The 21,296-nt window shown below is 39.2% G+C and overlaps 1 long non-coding RNA gene across 1 annotated transcript; it reads left to right on the forward strand.

Moving 5' to 3' along the window:
* The first annotated feature begins 4,446 nt into the window (after window positions 1–4,446).
* On the forward strand, window positions 4,447–14,873 carry LOC133475853 (uncharacterized). Its single transcript, XR_009787946.1, has 4 exons — window positions 4,447–4,674; window positions 12,337–12,408; window positions 13,735–13,811; window positions 14,543–14,873. It is a non-coding gene; the product is annotated as an uncharacterized LOC133475853 (long non-coding RNA).
* Window positions 14,874–21,296: the final 6,423 nt, after the last annotated feature.

Consider the following 21,296-nt stretch of genomic DNA (forward strand, 5'->3'; position numbering starts at 1 on the left):
CATAAAACCGTATTTTCACGACCATAAGGCGTACTTAAAAGTCTTACATTTTCTCCAAAATGGACGGGGTGTCTTATAATGCGACGCGCCTTATGTGTGCACCGACTTCCAAAATCTGTAAATGTTATTGTGTGACACGCTGCTTATCTAGAGGAAAGGCGGACGTGACTGAGGACAGCATGGCTGGATGGACGAGGAGAAAATGAGAGAGTGGCTGAGTGAGGTGTACGTAAAGAGACCGGATGGTTTTTTCCACGCGTCACCGTCCCTGTTGATCTGTGAATCTATGAGCGCCCATCTCACAGCCGCTATGAAAAACCAAGTGCAGCAAATGAACTCGGAGCTTGCCATCATTCCGGGAGGCTTGACGAAGGAACTCCAACCGCTGGACATCGCTGTAAACAGGGCGTTCAAAGTGAAGCTGCGAGCGGCGTGGGACCCATGGATGACAAATGGCGAACACAGCTTTACTAAGACGAGGAGGCAGCGCCGGGCGAGTTACGCCACCAAATGTGAATGGATTGTGGATGCCTGGGCTAAGGTATCTGCTTTGACTGTTGTCCGAGCTTTCGCGAAAGCCGGCATCATTGCTGAACATGACGATGACGAGAGGGAACCCGGCATGTTTGATGGAGAACTTGCCCAGCTGTTTGGAGGATTGATAAATAAAAAAAACGTGAGTACATTCTTAAATACTTCATTAAAGTACAACCAAACTCAGTTTTGCTCCCGCTGCCTTTTAAAATCATACGCTAGCATTCATGCTAGCGTATGTTTTAGCGTGCATGCATGCTATCGTATGTTTTAAGCTAGCGTATGTTTTACCATGCCTGAGCCCAATAATACGGTGCGCCTTACGTATGTGTTAAATATGGAAATAGACCCCGCAACTGAGACTGCGCCTTTTAATACGGTGCGCCTTATGGTCGGGAAGATACGGTGGTCAAAAAAGTAGTGAGTATTTTTATTCTGTCAACAAATAAATTGGCAATTACCATTACATTCAATGCTCAAAAAAGGGGTGATTTTCTTTTTCAATCAAGTAAAGGAAATTGGCTTTTTTTTTTTAACTTTCAAGAGTCCAAAAAAGAGAGGGGATTTTTTTTAATCAACAAAAAAAATGAGTTTTTGTTTTTTTGTTTTTTTACTTTCGGTAGTCAAAAAAGGAAACAGGGATTAATTTTCAATGAACAAAAAAAATCTGTTTTTTAACTTTCAACTGTCAAAAATGCATGTGATTTTTTTTTAATCACCCAAAAAATTGGCTTTTTTTTTTTACTTTTGATAGTAAAAAAAAAAAGGAGAGGTGATGTTTTTCAATCACCAATAAAATTGTCTTTTTTAACTTTTAATTGTCAAAAAATTGTCTCTTTGTATTACTTTCAATAGTCAATAAAGGAGAGATGATTTTTTTCACCCAATTTAATCAAAAAGAGCAAGGTAATATATTTTCAATTGAAAGTCAAAACAGGGGTTACGGAATGTGTTTGTGTGCGTGTGTGCGTGTTTGTGGGTGTGTGTGTGTGCGTGTGTGTGTGTGATGTCGTGCACAATGTTTGCATGCATTGGTTAGAACGGCAGGAAGAAGAGCAAGGATGGCATCAAAATGCATGAAAATGGTCAGCAATCTGACAGTCACACGGCAATCGCTGTCATCTCACACAGACAAACGTCTGTGTGTGTGTGTATGGGTGTGGGTGAGCCATTCAGCGGTTTGTCATCACGTCAACACACAGCAGAAGACGCGTGTCCAAATCAATGCGGAGGTCACCATGCTGATTTAACATCTGCTGCCTGTCCTCCTACGTTCGCTATTTTCTCCATACACAGGATGAAAGTGTCATGTTGAATTTCTTGGGCTTTATTTCATTTGCCGAGTCCTTTCCATACGATGAAGACAGATATGGGGGGCCCGAGGGTCCACTTGAGTCCACAAGGGACCTGAAATGTCATCAATAAAAGTTGATACATTCAAGAAAATAGAAGCATAGACAGCATCAAAGAAACATTAGGTCACACATAAGAATGTATTTTTTTTATGAAGGGTTATGGCTTTGATTGAGCAGGTGATTTTTTTTTTTTTTTTCAAAATGAAAATCATAAAAGCACAGATATCATGATATCTATGCAGAATGCTGTTAAGTTAGCAACATTTAGAATTAATAGCCATTTCTGTATGAGATGCTCTTTTTCTGAAAGACACAGTGGCACACCACTTCTGGTTAAGGGAGTTGCTGAGTAAGCCATAGGTATGTGCATTTTTCCAAAAATAAACATTATGTAAAACACTCTAATAATGCATTCTGGTGCAACATTTCATTGCTACTGCAAAGAAGGCGCTTACTTGTGTGTTGCGACGGACTTTGTCATTGACACACACGCTACCAACTGAGTCGCACTCTCTGCTTCCAGCCAGTGAGCATAAGGTCACTGACCATGCACAAGCTACATGAAGTGGCTTCAGTCAAATGTCCGGTGTGGATTCATTTCGATTTCCCCATTGAATAGAACGAGAAGTGAGTAAAACCTCTTGACAGACCTTTTACTGTCTGCAAACGTTGCTTGTCCTGTACTTCTTAAGGAAACACAAGAAATATGACCGAGCTTCTCATTTATTAGTATCCTGACATAACGCTTGCTGGACACGCAACAGTCGAGTGAAAAGGGTAACGCCAGCGAAACAACAAGTGAAGAGTTCCAATGAAAAAAACAAACATCTACATTGTTTTGTGAATTGAGTAAAATGACTTATTATTTCTGGTTCCTGCTAGGAGCTCATAATTTTCATTTAGGGTATTCTAAATGAATAGGTATTAATCAATTAAGGGGCTAATTTGGAGGGAACTAATTATTGAAAAGGTATTTCTAAGAGACCTTGATTTCATTTATTAAAATAAACAACAACAACTACAACAGACAACTCCAAGAAAATAATTTTTAAAAAGAAAAAAGGAAAATAACCCATGAAATGGGAGCACTTATTGCTTAGGGTTTGCAGGCCTTTTCTGTGGTGGAAGATGTGTGGTTTGGTCACAAAATGAAAATGGTGCACCGTTTTGTTGTGCCTTTGCACATTTCGGCAAGGTTTTCAATCCCAACAGATGTTAATTTAGCCTGGGTCCATTGACTGTTATCGACTGTTACACAAATCGTCGTTCTACGTACATTTTTGTATGTTCTAATTTCTTATGCATATTTTTACGGCAGCGAATAACGATTATTTTAATAATCAATTAAACCGTTGATTATTTTTTCAATGAATTGGATAGAAATTTTTTTCCCATGTCTTTATTCAAAAACGGGACATCACTTCAAATTGATAGTGCAGAAAATGAATAAACATAAATCGATTATTATTCAGATACTTATTTGGTTCTAACATGTCAGAATGTCATTAAATATGTCCAAAAATAGCCTAAAATGTTGATCATTGTTTTTCAAAGTAAAAGCAGTTGTTGGTAAATGTCTTATTTTGGATAAACACAAAGATAATTAGTCTGCTTTCATAAAGGACTTCAGAAATCTGAGAATATTTACTGTTGAGAGGATGAAATTGTGACGAATTGGACAATTTTAAGTTAAACAAGGGCTCGAAACAATTCATCGATTATCAAAACAATTGTCAATTAATTTGATATTTGATTTGTTGTTGACTATTCGTTGCACCTCTACATATTTCATACTACTGTATTGTCACGTGTACACAAATAGCCGAGGAATAAGAGACAGTTTACATTCAGAGTTGTTCTGAAATAATAGTTAACTTTAAAAGGTTTTAATATTCAGTTCACTACAATATGCAGTTTTTGCTGACCAGTAAAATGAAGATATAAAGATAGTACTGTCCCACCCCCAGTATTCAACTACATTAAAAAAAAAAAAAAAAAAAAAAAGGCAATTCGTATCCAATTTGAATCCAACATAGTGTTTGTTTGCAGGGTCATAAATCATTAAATCAAAGTAAAGTTACCGGTAATCTGAATCAGACCAAGATTTGGCAGCAATGTAAACCTGGATTTGACCTGTCCTCTCTCAGCCCATTACTTTGTTCCCTTGGATCTGGATTATTTACTATCAAGATCCAATTATCTTCGCTATTAAGATTGTAGCTGGGTATGCCCCTGAGTGCTCTCGTTTTGTGTGTTTTGTAGATCCACTCTGAGTGGACGTGTGTTTAAACAGCCTTTAAATGCGCACACACGCTGTTCATCACTCAGGGGGTTCATGACTGCTGTGCTTTCTTAAGCAAATGTGCATTTTTAAAAAAAATATTTAAAATTCCTTGCTTCCCCCCTCCCCTGTAATTACCGCCAGGCACTCGTGGGCCTCTCCAAAAAGTCCATTTCCTGTGCACGCACGGAGGAAGTTGTTTCATTAATGACATCCTCAGAGCAGCTTGGTTTTGGTCTCAAAGTTATATGACGCTCGTCCGTCGCCAGCCTGCTAATTACACTCTGACACGTAGCTGACAAGGACGGCGAGTGACAAGCGCCCTTTTAAAATCGTCCGCTCGCGTCAAATTATTTCTCTCGGAATACTCGGCGAAGGGAGTGCGACATGAAAAAAAAAAAAATGTGTCATGAAAGCCAAGGAATCGTTACCACAAGTGTCCTCCTTTAACGCCGTCGTGTTAAAAACACATTGGTTGGACAATTACATGAAAGGAACTTGGAGGTGAGTGACTTCAATTTTTAATTCAGCCGAGGGACCCGTTTTCACTTACCAAGATGAAATCTGGTAGACATGTCTATCATAAACTGACAAAAAAAATCTCAAGAAGCTGAAAAAATTTTGGTTTGAAGCAGCCAATTTGGGGGTCCTTTTGGCCATTTCCAGGGGGTCTTTAAAGTACCAACTCCTACAAGAGAGTTTTTGAAAATTCAGCCCGTGGAGCCTGTTTCAGTTAGTAACATAAAATTTGGTAGGCATGTCTATCATGAGGAGACCCACAAAAATGTCTCAAGAAGTCATGCCCAAAAAGACACAGGAAGTCTGTCATTTTGTGTTTAAAGTGACCATTGTACTGTAATTATGGCTGTTTGTAGGGGTCAAATTCCAGACAAACTCCACCGAGAGAGTATTTTGAAAATGCAACCCTCATGAAGAATGACTTAGCAAAATGAAATTTGGTAGGCATGTCTGCTTTGTCATGAGTAGATCTACAAAAAAAAGAACCAGAAGTCTCGCATTTTGGGGTCATTTTGGACATTTTTATGACTCCTTTAAAGACGAACTCCTTGAGGTTTTTGAATATTGAGCAACAAGAAATTTGGTGGACATGTCTATCATGAGTAGAACCTTGAATTCTTGAATAGTCTCAAGAAGCCATGTCCAAGACACAGGAAGTCAGGAATTGTGGTTTGGAGGGCACATTTCCAGGGGTCCTTCAAAGATGACCTCCTCCTAGAGAATTCTTGAAAATTCAGCCTCCGAAACCTGGTTTATGCAGCAAGAGGAATTTTGGTGGGCATGTCTATCATTAGTAGACCTCCAAAACAGCCTCAAGAAGCCATGCTCAAAAAGACACAGGAAGTCTGGCATTGTGGTTTGAAGCACACATTATAGAGTCATTTAGATCATTTCCAGGGGTACTTCATAGTTGTACAGTCTCAAAATATGTCATGTAAAATTAATTACAATTTATGGTAATTTGGCAGATTATTTGGGTCAAAATGACTTCAATTGAAGAGAATCTATATCTCTACACATGTAAACTGAGGATAATATGATAATATGACCTAGTCGTGCGATGTCAAAGTCACTTTCAATTGATTGATTTTCATTAATGAGACTTCTTCCGTCTTTCAAGTTTGGACGACGCGTCCAAGGTCAAGGACGTTTTCTTTCAGCTGACTCACACACACACACACACACGCGCACACATACACACTAGCTACAAACGCACACTGCACTCTCACGCTTGCAGACGCGAGTTTAGCGCTTCGCAGTATGGCTGGCACCGTCAGACCATGTGCTGCTGGGTTGTTAATCACACCTATGTGCATTAGCACCTCTCTCCCTCTCTCTCACACACACGCGCACACACACCTATGCACATACGCACACACACACACACACACACTTGCTTATAGTCGAAGTGAGAGATGTTATTTTTCTGAAGCAACGCACCCCTTCCAATGTCCCAAAAGAATAGGCGCCCCCCTCTGCACACAACCTTAAGCATGACCAAAATGTGACAAAATGTTCAATTTAGATTAACCGCAACTGAAACAGCACAAAAAAGAAGGGGGTACATGCATCACACATTGGAAATGCTTGGTTTAGGTTTTGACAACATACCAAAATAAGAGTCACACACCCTTTCCTTCGCACACACCCTTAAAAAAAAGTGAACAAATAAACAAATAAATAAAGGCTGTGCATTGCTCAAATCAAAGGAGGTGTGCATGCATCAAACTTCAGGAACACCGTCCCTAGTCGAGCATGTGTCTTTATACCTGTCTTTTCCAAGCGTTTTTAACCACACACCCCTTAAACATTGCAAAAGAGTAAGCGCACCCACTTTCCCAATCACATAACTTTAAAAAAGGCAAAAAATACCTTACATTCAATCATGACAACATCAACGTAATGCACATGGACAGTGGTCTTCCGATCTTAAATGGGGCCCGTGTGTGGCGCCACATCATATTGGACATGGCAGAAACCGCGACTGCACATGAATTAAATTGACAGACCAACAAATGGCCTTTGAGATCCCATTACAGTAGGCACACCCCCTCTTACCTGCACAAGCTAAAAAAAAAAAAACATGCAAACAACGTAACAAAATAATTCACGTGGTTTAGTGTGAAAGGGCACATCAAAAGAGGGTTTTGTGTGCACCACACTTGGGGACCTCTAATCTAGGATCACAAAAGAATCAGTGCACCCACTCTCCCCTGCACACACCCTGAAAAAAAAGCCTGTTTACCACCTAAAAAGAATATTCAATCATGACAACACGAAATCAATTAGACTCAAAAAATGGGTGTGCGTATCACTCTTTGAGAACAATGTGCCACGACGCTACTAAGTTGACCTGGAAGTTATGGAAGTGAAGCCGGCCTTTATCTAATATAATATATTATCTATATAGGACATACGAATAGATGGGCTCAACATGAGACCACATTTTTAGATTCAATTTCATAGAGCGACAACGGCTTTACATTTACACTCTCCATTGGTCTCACACACACACACACACACACACGCGCACGCACGCACGCACGCAAGCACACACCCAGGCTTTACTGTACTTTACACTCACACACTCCAAAAGCCCTCTACTGCCATCCAGTGGGCAAAACTGTCAAGTGTCACCACTTGACTCGCACCTTTACAGGATCGTTTTACATGTGAACAAAAGAATATGGACTCGTATCGATTAATTGATTAATAATCAATTGGAGTCTTTGTTCATTAATGGTTCTGATTCGTCCCAAAACTTAGGTCCATGTAGCTCATATTAAATTTGGGTTTCCACGCTCCGCTACGTGGGTAAATGTCACACTTGAGTGTGTGTGTGCGTGTGTGCGTGTGTGTGTGTGTGTGTTTGTGCTTTGTTTTCCGCTGCTGCACTCTCTCTGCATGCCAATCTTCACACACACACACACACACACACACACAAAACACAAACACACAAGTGGGGATAAAGGTGTGTGTGCGACAGGGGAATGACGGAGGCGGAAAAAAAAACTTTGCCGTGTGTGTGCGTGTGAGTTTGCAATGTGGATTTCATATTAGAATATTTAATTTCTCCTCATAGGAGATAATGGAAATAGAAATAAACTGTTCCTTGATATAGGTCATCATTTTTTTTTTTTTGTGAATGTGCGTGCGGATGGTTGTTTGTTTGTATTTGCCCTGTGATTGGCTGGCAACCATTTCAGGGTGTACCCCGCCTCCTGCCCGAAGATAGCTGGGATAGGCTCCAGCATGCCCGCGACCCTAGTGAGGAGAAGTGGCTTGGAAAATGGATGGATGGATAGCTACGCAACCGCTTTAACCCCCCTCCTGAATTGGTGCACCCCCCAAAAAAAATGTAAGATTAAAAAAAAAGGAAATGTGTAATTGTGATCTTCCCTGGAGGATGCTTGCACACCCCAGTCTGGGACTCTCAGGTTTCAATCTGCCTTTCCCAGCCTTTTCTAAGCCACGCACCCACTTCAACCTCCCAACTGCGTTAGCGTACCCCCGTATATATTGATGGCATTCATGCACCCCCAGTTTTGGAATCCCAAGTGAATTTCCCACACTTTCTGGGCCATGCACCCCCCCTCAACATTCCACCTGAGTTATTGCACCCTTTGTCCTGAACAGACCCTAAAAAATGTAACTGTGTCATGTTCTTATTTTGCACCCTCTTTGAGGCTATTTGCACACCCAAGTTTGTGAATCCCCATCTACTGAAGATTCTAGGCTAACCTTTTAAAACACACCCCATTCAACATCCCAACAGACTTGGCTCACCTTTTCTCCCTCACACACCATGCAAAAAAGCAATGTGTTATTTTAATTCCTGTACACCACTTTTGAGGACACTGGCATACCCTAGTTTGACAATCTTCTAGGTCAGCCTTTCTCAGACTTTTTAAGCCACAAACCTCACTTTTGAGTTGGCGCATCCCCTTATACCAGGTTTCCCCAGGTGTTCATTAAATTGCTTCAGTTCAATATGAGGAAGACTGCAGACTTGACAACTGGCCAGAAGACCATCTTTGATACCCTCCATAGGATGGGTAAGCCACAACAGTTCGAAGATAAGGAGGCTGGCTTCAGTGGATTATCACACAGAGAAGCTTTAAGAATCTAGCTGAGATCCAGAAAGAGTGGAATGAGGCGCGAGTTACATCTTTAAAAAAAAAAAGCACGATTAGACACATCTGCGAGATGGGCTACAACTGTCAGGTTCCTCGGGTCAAGGCGCTTCTGAGCCTTAGCCAACGTAGGAAGCGTCTCAACTGGGCCAAGGAGTAGAAGGACTGGACTGTCGGCCACTGGTCAAAGGTCCTCTTTTACGATGAAAGTAAAGTGTGCCTTTCTTTCGGGAATCAAGGTCCAAGGGTTTGGAGGAAGACGGATGAAGAACAGAACCCAAGCTGCTTGACGTCCAATGTGAAATATCCACAGTCAGTCATGAATGTGTGAATCACGAATGAATGTCCAGTGCAGGTGTTGCTCTGCTTTCTTAAATCCAAGGTCACCGCAACAGTCTACCAGAATGTTTTAGAGGACTTCATGATTCCTTCTGCTGAGGATCTGTATGGAGATGCAGATTTCATCTTCCGCCAGGCCCTGGCCCCTGCCCATGCCACCAGAAGCACCAAAACCTGGTTTGATGCCCATGCCATCACAGTGCTTGACTGGCCAGCCAATTCACCGGATCTAAACCCAATTGAGAATCTATGGGGTCTCATCAATTCATCTTTATTTGCCAAGTATGTCCAAAAAACACACAAGAAGAGATGCAGCGTAATTAAGAGCAAGGAGCTGTTCCCACAGAGCAAAAAAGAAATAAGCCTGCGTGTATTGTTGTATGCTTTGTTTGTATGCATTGTTTGTATGCTCCATGTGTGTTAAACTCGCAGTTGTCATTGAGCTAGCAGAATGATAGGTTTGGGTGAACATTTTGGTGCAGTACAGTAAACTTCAAGTGTGAGTAACAAATAAGCAAGAACGCTTTGCCTCCTATTTGGAGAACTGGTCTTCTTTTTGTTTCCTCAAAGTGATGTCGTACGATAGTCTCCCATTTCTTGACAGTGAGAGAGTGAGAACAGGCGCTAAGGAATACTTTGAAAAGTGTATTTTAATACATTTTAAGTGTGTTTTAATATGTTTAAATGTGTTTAAAGCGTATGGGAGAGGTAAAACTTTTTTTTTTTTATTGTTTTTATTATATGGTTTATCTATATTGTGGATTTTGACTGCGGGTGGGTCTGGAAACTATGTAAAGGTATAATTAATGATTATATCAGACCACCATTTCACAATCCTGCTCTAATTGCATATTGGAATGCAAGAGAGATACCAAACCTGCACGCCATGAATTATTCAAAAGTTACTTATCATTCATGAGAAAAAAAGATCAACATAAGACAGACACGTGTAGAAGAAGAGGAACACCAGACAAAAAGGAAGCCCGGGCGGGAAAAGCGAGCGAAAAGCGAGGTGCTGAAGCGTTCATGCGGAACTCATCTTCTGACATTGTTGACAGCCTGTGACCTGTATCGCGCGCGCACACACACACACACACACACACACACACACACACACTCGTGTTTGGTCACAAGGAGCATACAAATGTTGAACAAAAAAAAGCGTGGACACATACACAGTAAATAAGTATTTAGTACAACAAACCTGCAGGCACACATGCTCATGTTGTAGTGTTATATGCCACAGTCTGCACTTTGCTGCACTAAGCCCTCAGTCTCCTCTTGAATACAGCTGCTGCATCGTTTGAGGATCCTGAAGGAATGACAAAACAAACATGCTAAAAAGAGCTTACTGTACCTGTTGCTCTGGAAGCTGTGGTGTTATATGCCACAGTCTGCACTTTGCTGCACTAAGCCCTCAGTCTCCTCTTGAATACAGCTGCTGCATCTGTGTAAAATTTGAGGACAGCAAGAAGAAACACACCATGTTGTTAGCTTTCCCTTGGCTCCGGATTCGTATTGTTATACTCCACAGTCTCCACTTTGCTGTCGTGTCGCCTTCATTGTCATCTCGAACACAAAAGGAAGCCCGGGCTGCATCATTTTAAAATTTGAAGATGACAAAAATAAGCACATGCTAAGGTTAGCTGAGCCTCTCATTGTGCCTTAGATCTGAAAACTGGAGTAATATGCTCCGTCGTCTGCACTTTGGTTTCTTGCTGCCTTCGTTCTCCTCTCGAATAAATTTGTCACATCATTGTAAAATTTGAGGATGACAAGAAAAAAATCCACGCTAAAGTTAGCTCAATCTGTTGCTGTGGAAAGTGCATGTTATAGTCCACAACCTCCACTTTGCTGCAGCACTCCAGTTTCTTGCTGCCCTGGGTCTCTTCTTGAATGCAACATTTGAGGATACAGAGCTCAGGTAGGCGCTACCGATCAATGCAAACTAGAACTAGCAGACATTCCAACAGCTTCTTCCCTCTTGCAATCAACTTCTTAAACAGCTAACCTACAATTCCATTGCAACATGCTTCCATTTTTTTGGTCTTGAGTTTGTTGTCACATTTCTGTTAGGCCAATTATATATTACTCGTGCACTGTAGTAGTCTCGCCACGCTGCACTATTTGCATATCTGTTGTTGACCAAAACTGGCCACTCATGCCAGAGTAGCATCTGCTCCATTTGCACACTGACTGAGGAGTATCTGCAACATTTGCACAATCAACAGATGAGTTGATTATTACAGATTATCGCACTACTCGTCTTTTTAAACTGCATACACTCCTTGAAGTCTCGGCGCCCTTTGCACAATGGTCATTGCACCGGACTATTGCAATATTAGTCATTCGAACTGCTCTAAGTGCTAGAGGACACTGCATCCTTTGCACAATTGTCAAAAAAAAAAATGTACCGGCATTACCAGATAACTATTAACCCTTTATTGCTCAGTGACTGTTTTTTTTTTTGTCAATGTCTTTATGTCTCCAAAGTGTTCTCTGTCAATTGACTGTCTGTTGTCATACTAGAGCGGCTCCAACTACCGGAGACAAATTCCTTGTGTGTTTTTTGGACATACTTGGCGAATAAAGATGATTCTGATGAATCACAATAAATATACATGCTACTCTTAGCTTATTGTGTTAAGTCTGGACACTGCAGTGTTGTACTCCACAGTCTCGACTTTGCTGCTCCTTGCCCTCAGTGTCCTCTCAAACACAAATACTGCATCATTATACAACTTGAGGATACATGGCTAAAATATTACAAAATTAAACACAAATGTTTAGTTACTCTGTTCTCTTGACTCTGCAGCGTTAGACTCCAGTCTCCACACCGCTGCACTTTTCTCTCAATCTCGTCGGAAATAAATTCACCACCAAATATTAACGTTACAGTCACTGTAATGCTTTTCTAAAGCTCATTTTCTCCATTTTATGGTCAGCAATTGGGTTTTTTTTTGTGTGAAAGTGCATGTTCAACTGCTGATAACGAAAGAACAGAAAAAGCTATAAATGAACATTTTCATACATGTTCTGTAGGTCTTGAAAGTTGAGTCAGAATGTTCTAAAACAGCTGGCAATATGGGGAATTCAGCTTTGAAAATGGCTGGCAGTGAATTAATACAACACCATGTGACAAGTAGACATTAAACAGCTGCATCCTCATTTAAAGCCCTCAGGTGTGTTTCTGCTTGACTCCTCGCCTCGTGTGATGACTTGACACTAGCCTCCAGTGGAAGTGAAGGTAAGAAGACTCAAAAGAACATAAAGAGCATCAAGATCTTCAAGATCTCAGCTTTGTTTACGGCAGCCTGCAGCTTCTCTTTCATGTGTGATAATGAGTGGTAGTAATGTTACGTGGGGGGTATTGAGGGGGTGCACAGGTGCTCTTGAAGTGACTGGAGGTTAGAAGTCATGATGAGTTTAAATGAGAGGCAAGGTGGACGTGGGACTTTTCCTCCTGAAGCCAACCATGGAAGACTTTTTCATAGTTATCATACATGAAGAATAATACAGGAGTACTAACACAGGCTTGAAACTACGGCCTGACCAATTAATCAGCTGATATAAGCCCTTTTACGCAAAAATCAGCCATTTTTTAACAATATGTTTAACAAATTAAAACATTACAACATTAGACAAAGATAATGACATTCAAACAAAAACGGCTGATTTTGTTTTTGTGCAAATTGTTTCTCTCATTTGTTCGATTTAACAAATATTTTAAGGATATTTTAAGTATCGTAAAACGGTCAAATGTTCTGCTTGTACATCATACAGTATATTGTTGAAAGCGTTAAGGGACAAAAAAATGTTATTTTATTAATTATATATTTTTTTAATTAATCGCCCGATTGATCATTATCGGAATTTTATTCCGCCAAATATCGGAATCGGCACTAGCCTCAAAAGAAGGCCCCAAAAGACATTGATCGGGCCCGACTTCAAACCCTACTTTGAAACCATAACCCTTGTTTGAAACCCTAATTAGAAAACCGATTCCATCCTAAAACCCAAACTTAAATCCCAAACCATGTTTTCAAAGCATAATTTGAAATCCTAACCTTGGCTTGAAATCCTAATTTGAACCCTTGACCCATGTTTAAAACCCTACTTTGAAATTTTAACCCTTATTTGAAACCATAACATTGGCATGGAACCCTCATTTAAAACCCTAACCTTAATTTGGAACCATATTTTAAAGTGATAAAGTGGATATGAATGTTTTGTCTACAACATTTATTGTTGCATTTACAATGCCTTAATGTTTCAGTCACAAGTCCAAGAATCTTTTTCTTTTGCTTTGAGTAAACTTAGAGTGGCCTTTTTCCAGCACACCACAAGAGTGAAGCTTTCCCTTCAGAAAGTAAACAAAGAGCTTGCAAGTTGAATGCGAGTGACAAGCTTATGTTACGTCTTAGCATTAAGTCCATTTTCCATAAGTCGACACTTCACTTTACTTCACTTTTTACTTATGTGCAGGTGGTGTTGTGTTGTCACTCGCAAATAAAAACAACCTTACGCAGTGACTTCATTGACACTCATGCTATTTTGTTGTGTTGTTCATCAGATGTTCTGCAGTAGCGTGTGACTTCAACAACACCATCAGTGAATACAAACAAAGGCCAGTATTGCGACTTTATTCAGGTAACAGTATGACTATTTTCTCGAAAATATATAAAAAAAGACATTTTCTCGTTTTCAGTCTTAAGGAAAAACCATGATTCTGTTCTAAAACTATGGAAAAAGATTGTTCTTTTTTATGTATTTAAATATCAAACAGTTTTATAAATAAAATGAATTCATGATTAATGATTATTTTTTAAATTAATGACAAATGTTTCTTAAAATATAAACAGTACTATTATTGCTTCAGAAAATATAGTTTCCTTAAAAAAAAAAAAAAAAAAAAAAAAAGATTTCTAGGCTGTTTTAAAAGTCCATACCTAATACACATGACATTCATATGCAGTATTTTGTTTGCATATGGAGTGTGCCTCGTCCAATTAGGCTTCAAAATAAAACGTCCATGATATATAAGACAGCCCATAATAGTCAGCGTGCGAGCAGATCATCGCCTTTTGTCGCACGGTGTCACTCCCCTTCAAAGCTCTTTGCTTAATTATAAACACGCGCACACACACAGACACACGACCAACTACTTATTCTCTTTTTTGTTTTCTTTTTACTGACACAATCTTTGTTTTCGCCCTCAAAACACTGACTTCCTCTTTTCTTGGTCTGTTTTGGTGCACAAACAAGCTTTGATCTCAGTGCAAAGTTGTCAAAGTGGATCATCCCCAACACAAGTCTTATCATTAGTGGCTTTGCATACTTAAATTTTTCTACTATTGTTTTAAATGTCTTCTTTGTTGCAGTTTGTCCTTCATATGACACCAGTGATTGGCCGTCCAGTCCACATTTCAAAGCAGGAAGGTTTGGTTTGTGACGAGAAATGTTTGAAACCAGGAGATGGAAGTAGTCAGCTCAAGTCCACCAATTTGTGGAGAGGTAATGTCAAAAGAAGAGTTGGCCAAGTAGGCCGAGTCAGAAAAAAACCCCAAAATTATTTGATATAAATGGATTAAGAAATATTCTCATTTGTTTGAATCTAAAGTTATTCTCATAAAGATGTGACATTGTTCTTCTACTTTATTTGTTTGTGTAACCTGACGACTTTTGCCAACAAAAAAATTACAACTACACTGAACTCCCGTGAATGGCAGGGATATGTTTGAAAACTAAAGTATTTATTAAATTATTTAAAAAATTATTGTGTTTGTTCTGTTTATGTTGACAACTTCCTGTGAGCTAAGGCGTGTTTTTTCTGGTTGTTTATTTTTTCATTTAAAAAAAAAAATACAAAAATTTCTTCCAAAATTTTTTTCCATAAAAACAATTCTCAGGAAAAAAAAGGGAAAAGGTTTCTCAAAAAACAAGAGGTCAAAAAATATGACACGACTTTGTTTCTCATAATATTACATAAAAAATGTCTTGATGCTCTAAAAAATATAAATTTCTTTCTTGAAATAATACAACTTCATTCTCGTAAGATACGTTTTTTTCTTCAAAAATATGTTTCTTAATCATTTATATTAAAAATACAACTTTTTCACTGTGGAAAAAAAATACAACTTCTCAAAAATACAACTTTCTTCTCATAAGATTATAACTTATTTCCTTTATAATATTATATATTATATTATACTCTATATATTACTATTATATATATATATATATAATTATTATTTATTTTTAGAAGAAAATTCAATTTGAAAAATTCAGTTGTATTTTGTTTTCTCTTTTTAAAAAATATCATTCAATTTCATTCTTGTAAGATTTTGACTTTTTCCCTTGAAATTATGTTTTTTTTTCATTCTGTAAAAAAATACTTTTTTCTCTGAATTATTTTTTTTTAATTGGACAACCTTTTTTTCAGAATATTAATACTAAGTTTCTCTTAAAAAAACAACTTGATTGTCCCAAAACAATATAATTTTTTTCTTGAAAACATACAACTTCAATCTCGTGAAATTTTGATATTATTCCTTAAAAATATGAGTTAAAAAAATTATATATTAGTAAAACTGCACAAATTTTCCTTGAAAATATTCAGAATTTTTTTTTATTACATTATATCTGGAAAAAAAACACTTTTCTCGACAGTATACAACATTTATTTAAAACAGCACTTTTCTTAAAACAAAACTCACTTTTTCTTTGAAAAAAAGAAAAAGCTGACAAAACAAACTCAACAAAAGTGTTTTTCTTCTCCTATGTTGATGAGGTCTTTAATTGTTGTTGTTTTTTTGTTTGTTTTTTTGCTGACTTTTTTTTAGCTAATGCGTGCGTTTTTTTATGTTTTGTTTGCCACGGATGTGACAGGCAGTCTGGTGGCATTAGCTTCAACGGCTAACCAGCGGCATCACTGGCTAATTGGCTAGAATGTACCAACACACATGCATGCACACACACACACACACACACTAAGGGTTGTAATTGGCTGTGATTGCGTGGCACTTGAACGCTGATTAGCGGTGTGTCACTAACAAAGGAGACTACAACGACAACGCAAGCAAAGGTGAGCAGAAGCGCATATGCTAATAATAATTAGCTTCAGTGGTGGGAAGTAACAATGTATTCAATACATTGTTATAGTATGCCTGTGAAAATTCTCATTCATCCAGGTCATTTCATTCTCAGGGCATTGAATCGATCACAACTGGACTGTTCTGTTTGTTTTAGAAGACGTTTCACCGAGCAGGCTTCATCAGTTCATGCAACAAGGCTTAGTTAGGACTCAATAGCTAGGGTATGTGTAGAAAACTCAACTACTTATGCTCCAACTTAGAGACATGCCCCACGCCACGTATAGTATCATTCTATCGTTGTTGAAGGCAGAATTATTAAGTTTCTTTGGAATGGACAAACGGACAGCATTGTAAGTAGGAGATATCGTAAGACCCCTCCTCTGTTAAGCGGTAGTTTTTCCACCTTTGTGTATATGGCCTCTCTCACACATTCTGGTTTTAGTCAATGTCATTTTTTATTTATATATTTTATTCGGCCGGCATGGTGGAGACTGGTTAGCACATCTGCCTCACAGTTCTGGCGACCGGTGTTAAAGTTTTATTTTAATGTTTTATTTCATTGAATTCATTTCTTTTTCACATTATTGTTTTATATTCTTTATTTCAGCTGAATTTTATTTTATTCATTGTTTTATTAAATCACTTCGATTTTTTCAGTTGCATTGTACGTAATTCATAGTTATATTTAATTCATTATGCATTTTATTTGTATGAGTCGTTTTATTTCATTACATTTTATTTTATTGAATCTTAACTTTTCCTAATGTGCTCTACCTACATATATTTTTTTAAATAGATATGTCCATCATACTTATCTTGTGTGTTATTAAAAAATAAAATAATAATAATAATAATAAATAATAATAAAAATTTTATAGACACCTTTAAGGACACTCAAGGTCATCGTACAAACATCGTTAAAAGAAATACATTAAAGATAACAAAACATAAAACATCAATTAAAATGGCAAATGTTTTGGGAAATGTTAAAGTGTATAGGCAGTCCAGAACAGGATTTTCTTGCGTTTCGATTCGAAGAGGGTTAATGAGTAGGATGTGTTTCAGAGGTCAGGTTGTAGTGAGCAGCTGAAGCCTCTGTCCCCCACGGTGGACAGACGGGCAGAAGGGAAGGTGAAGTGGATGGAGGACGAAGATTTGAGAGAGTGGGAGGGTATGGCAAGGTGAAGGAGTTCAGCAAGATATGGCAGGGCGAGGTTAGTGATGGCCTTCAGGGTGCAAATCAGTGTTTTATATTGGATGACAGGGAGTCAGTTGAGATGTTGCAGGGCAGGAGTGATGTGGTGAGTGGAAGGGGTCCTTGTAATAATACGGGCGGCAGAGTTCTGGAGACGTTGTAGTTTCTGCAGTGACTGGTGGGGGAGACCAAACAGGAGCGTTGCAATAATCCAGGAGGGAAGCGACAAGGCTATGAACAAGCACAGCAGCAGTGTGGGGGATGAGGGATGGACAGAGGCGATTGATGTTTCGGAAAGTGAAAGTGCACAGACCTGATGATGTTGTTTATGTGTGTTTGGAAGGAGAGTCTGCTGTTGAGGATGACACCCAGAATCTTAACCTCTCTACAATTTCACTTGATATGAACTGGTCCCAATGGAGCTGTGTTATTAATTTATGTTTTATTGTATTCAGTTGGGCGGCATGGTGGGTGACTGGTTAGAGCGTCCGCCTCACAGTTCTGAGGACCGGGATTCAATCCCCGTCCCTGCCTGTGTGGTGTTTGCATGTTCTCCCCGTGCCTGCATGGGTTTTCTCCGGGCACTCCGGTCTCCTCCCACATCCCAAAAACATGCATGGTAGGTTGATTGAAGACACTAAATTGCCCGTAGGTGGGAATGTGAGTGCGAATGGTTGTTTGTTTATGTGTGGCCTGTGATTGGCTGGCAACCAGTTTAGGGTATACTCCTGCTCGATGATAGCTGGGATAGGCTCCAGCACTCCCGCAACAACTTGTGAGGATAACCGGCTCAGAAAATGAATGGATGTATTCTGTTGTATTACACATATTAGACTTTACACCGATTTTATCCACCTGATCGGTATCGGCCGATAAGTAGCATTTTATGCTGATCGGCTTTAATGTCGTGATTCGCAGATTTACTCCGCGTCACCATCGTGCACAGTCTATTTGAATCCAAAAGCTAGTTTATTTTTAGCCTTGTCGCGTGTCATTTGACGTAGTACTGTAAATATCTGACAGCCAATGAAGTTATTTAAAAAAAAAAAAAAAACGTCGGTGGTGTGGTACAGACAACACGTCTGAGACAGACAACACGTAATGCCCGGACTACAAGACAAATTTGGTCTTTCACGATTACACTATGTCAGACTACTACAATAAAATATTGTATTCCGATACCACCGCATCCCGTTTTTACGATCATTGGGCTTTATCTTGTCAACTCAAATGCGACCGGATACACTCTTTACCGTGGCGACAACAACAAGAGTGGATCGCGCCGAATGTATTATAAGGACAAAATGGGGAAAAACGTGTGTTGGTGGTCACCGGTGCCAGGACGTTCGTTTAAGGCTTGCTTGAGGTATGTTCCCGTACTTTTAATACAATATGGCTCACAAGCAGGCAACAAAAACATTATGTAGCCTAGGAAGCTAGTGCTAGCACTAACGGTTGTACGTAAACATGCCGCCGTTCTGTCGAATCATGCTCTAAAGTTTTGGTGTGGGTGAAGTAATTTCATTATAATAAAGTAATTTAATTACAGTAAGTTAGCACCCATTATTTCTGTCATGTTGTGATGTTGGTTTGACCTGACTGATTAGAATACACGATCTGACTAGACCAGTGATTTCCAACCTTTATGGGGCCAAGGCACATATTTTACAATTGAAAAATCTCACGGCACACCAACAAACAAAAATGTCACAAAAAGTGGATACATTAACTACTGTATGTACTTCTTGCCATCTAATAGAAGACTATTAATTTGTTCTGTATGTCACTATGCCTCACTGGCATAAATAGAGGAACAAAGATACATTATTTATTGTAAATATAATTTTTTGAGGCGGCACGGTGGACGACAGCGGCATGGTGGCCGACTGGTTAGAGCGTCAGCCTCACAGTTCTGAGGACCCGGGTTCAATCCCCGGCCCCGCCTGTGTGGAGTTTGCATGTTCTCCCCGTGCTTGCGTGGGTTTTCTCCGGGCACTCCGGTTTCCTCCCACATCCCAAAAACATGCCTGTATTGGAGACTCTAAATTTCCCGTAGGTGTGAATGTGAGTGCGAATGGTTGCTTGTTTGTATGTGCCCTGCGATTGGCTGGCAACCAGTTCAGGGTGTACCCCGCCTCCTGCCCGATGACAGCTGGGATAGGCTCCAGCACTCCCGCGACCCTAGTGAGGAGAAGCGGCTCAGAAAATGGATGGATGGATGGATGGATGGATGGATGGATAATTTTTTGAGCAATAAAGTACACAAATATATACAGTAAATGAACAGGTCATTTTAATAGACACATTGCTCCATCTTGTGATCGGATCGGTGATGGTTGTCTGTGTCTATATGTGCCCTGCGAATGACTGGCGACCAGTTCAGGGTGTCCTCTCCCTTTCGCCTGAAGCCTGCTGAGATAGGCCCGCGACCCTAACCAGGATAAGCTTTGTTGAAAATGGATGGATGGATGGATATTTACTTGTTTTATTTATTATAATAATTTATTGTCGTCTAGTATCATTTTTTTATTTATTTTTATTTAAATTTTAATGGTTGCGTGAGGCATGTGCACAAAGTCAACATCAAATGGTTTGAGCGTGACACGTGTCGGTGTGTGCTGTGTCGTTTAGGAAAATGTCATGACATTTTGACCTATTAGACGTTCTTCCTCCCACTGCTCATCTAGCAGGAGACATCGCCATCATTTATCCTCACATGCAAATGTCGTTGGGGCGGCGGGAAGAAGCCAGACGCATGATCGACTAGAAATAGACAGTATAGGTACAGTATAAAGTCTCTTGGAGCCATAACCTAAAACCAAAAGGAAGTCCGCCATTTTTTATTTACTTTTAAATTCTGACCTGTATTTCGCCTTTTACAGCCGTCATATTTTAACAAAATCCTATATATTTTATCCGATTGACTTCAAACTTTGGGTGTCTCACCTTAAGATGTTGAAGATGAAAGGTTATTAAAAGCTTATCATTCCGTATCATGCTGTTGCCGTGGCAATGCAGACAACTTTTATGTCTCGTCATGACAACAGCTGTTTTAACTTGAGCGCAGATGCTCATATCTTTTCAAAAAGTCACACATTTGATAAGAGTCCAGGCCAGAAGACATCTAAAAACAATTATTTACTCATATTTACAGCACATCATCACACATCAAATGTTCTTGCTATTATTGCTGTATGTACATTGCCGAACTTCCCTCATTAGTTGTTGATTATATATTATAAAATATAAGAAGAAGGCATGCCAAGCAATACTGTGCTGTGTCTCCAGCACATGCACTGAAAAAAATGAGTCCTTTGAATGTACTTAATTTGAACATGTACATTGGTTTCACATGATTAAAATGTGTTAAAATGAATTTTTTTATGAGAAGAGGAGTAAATTATGTCATTTTAACACATTTTAATCCCGTGCAACCGATGTACGTTCAAATTAAGTAAATTCAAAGGACTCTTTTTATCAGTCTGCACGGGTGCAGCAGCAGCCAGTTGTTGGAGCATAATTGCGTCGGAGGAGACGACAGGGACGGTGGACGAATCCCCCGAACATGTTGCACGTGGCTGCGACTGCACATAAAAAGAGTCCTTTGAATTTCCTTAATTTGAACATGTACATCGGTTGCACAAGATTAAAATGTGTTGAAATGACATAATTTACCCCTCTTCTCCTAAAAAAATAACCTATTTTTTTTTCATTGTGTGTGTCCTCTCCTGTGTATTAAAATAATAAATTGAGTCATCAAAAAGGACTCAAAGCTTTTGATATCCTTTTTGATATTCTGATGTGCTTCTATTTGAATTCAAAATATTTATTACAAATACCATACAT

The sequence above is a fragment of the Phyllopteryx taeniolatus genome, chromosome 3 (assembly GCF_024500385.1).
Source record: "Phyllopteryx taeniolatus isolate TA_2022b chromosome 3, UOR_Ptae_1.2, whole genome shotgun sequence".
Taxonomy (NCBI): domain Eukaryota; kingdom Metazoa; phylum Chordata; class Actinopteri; order Syngnathiformes; family Syngnathidae; genus Phyllopteryx; species Phyllopteryx taeniolatus.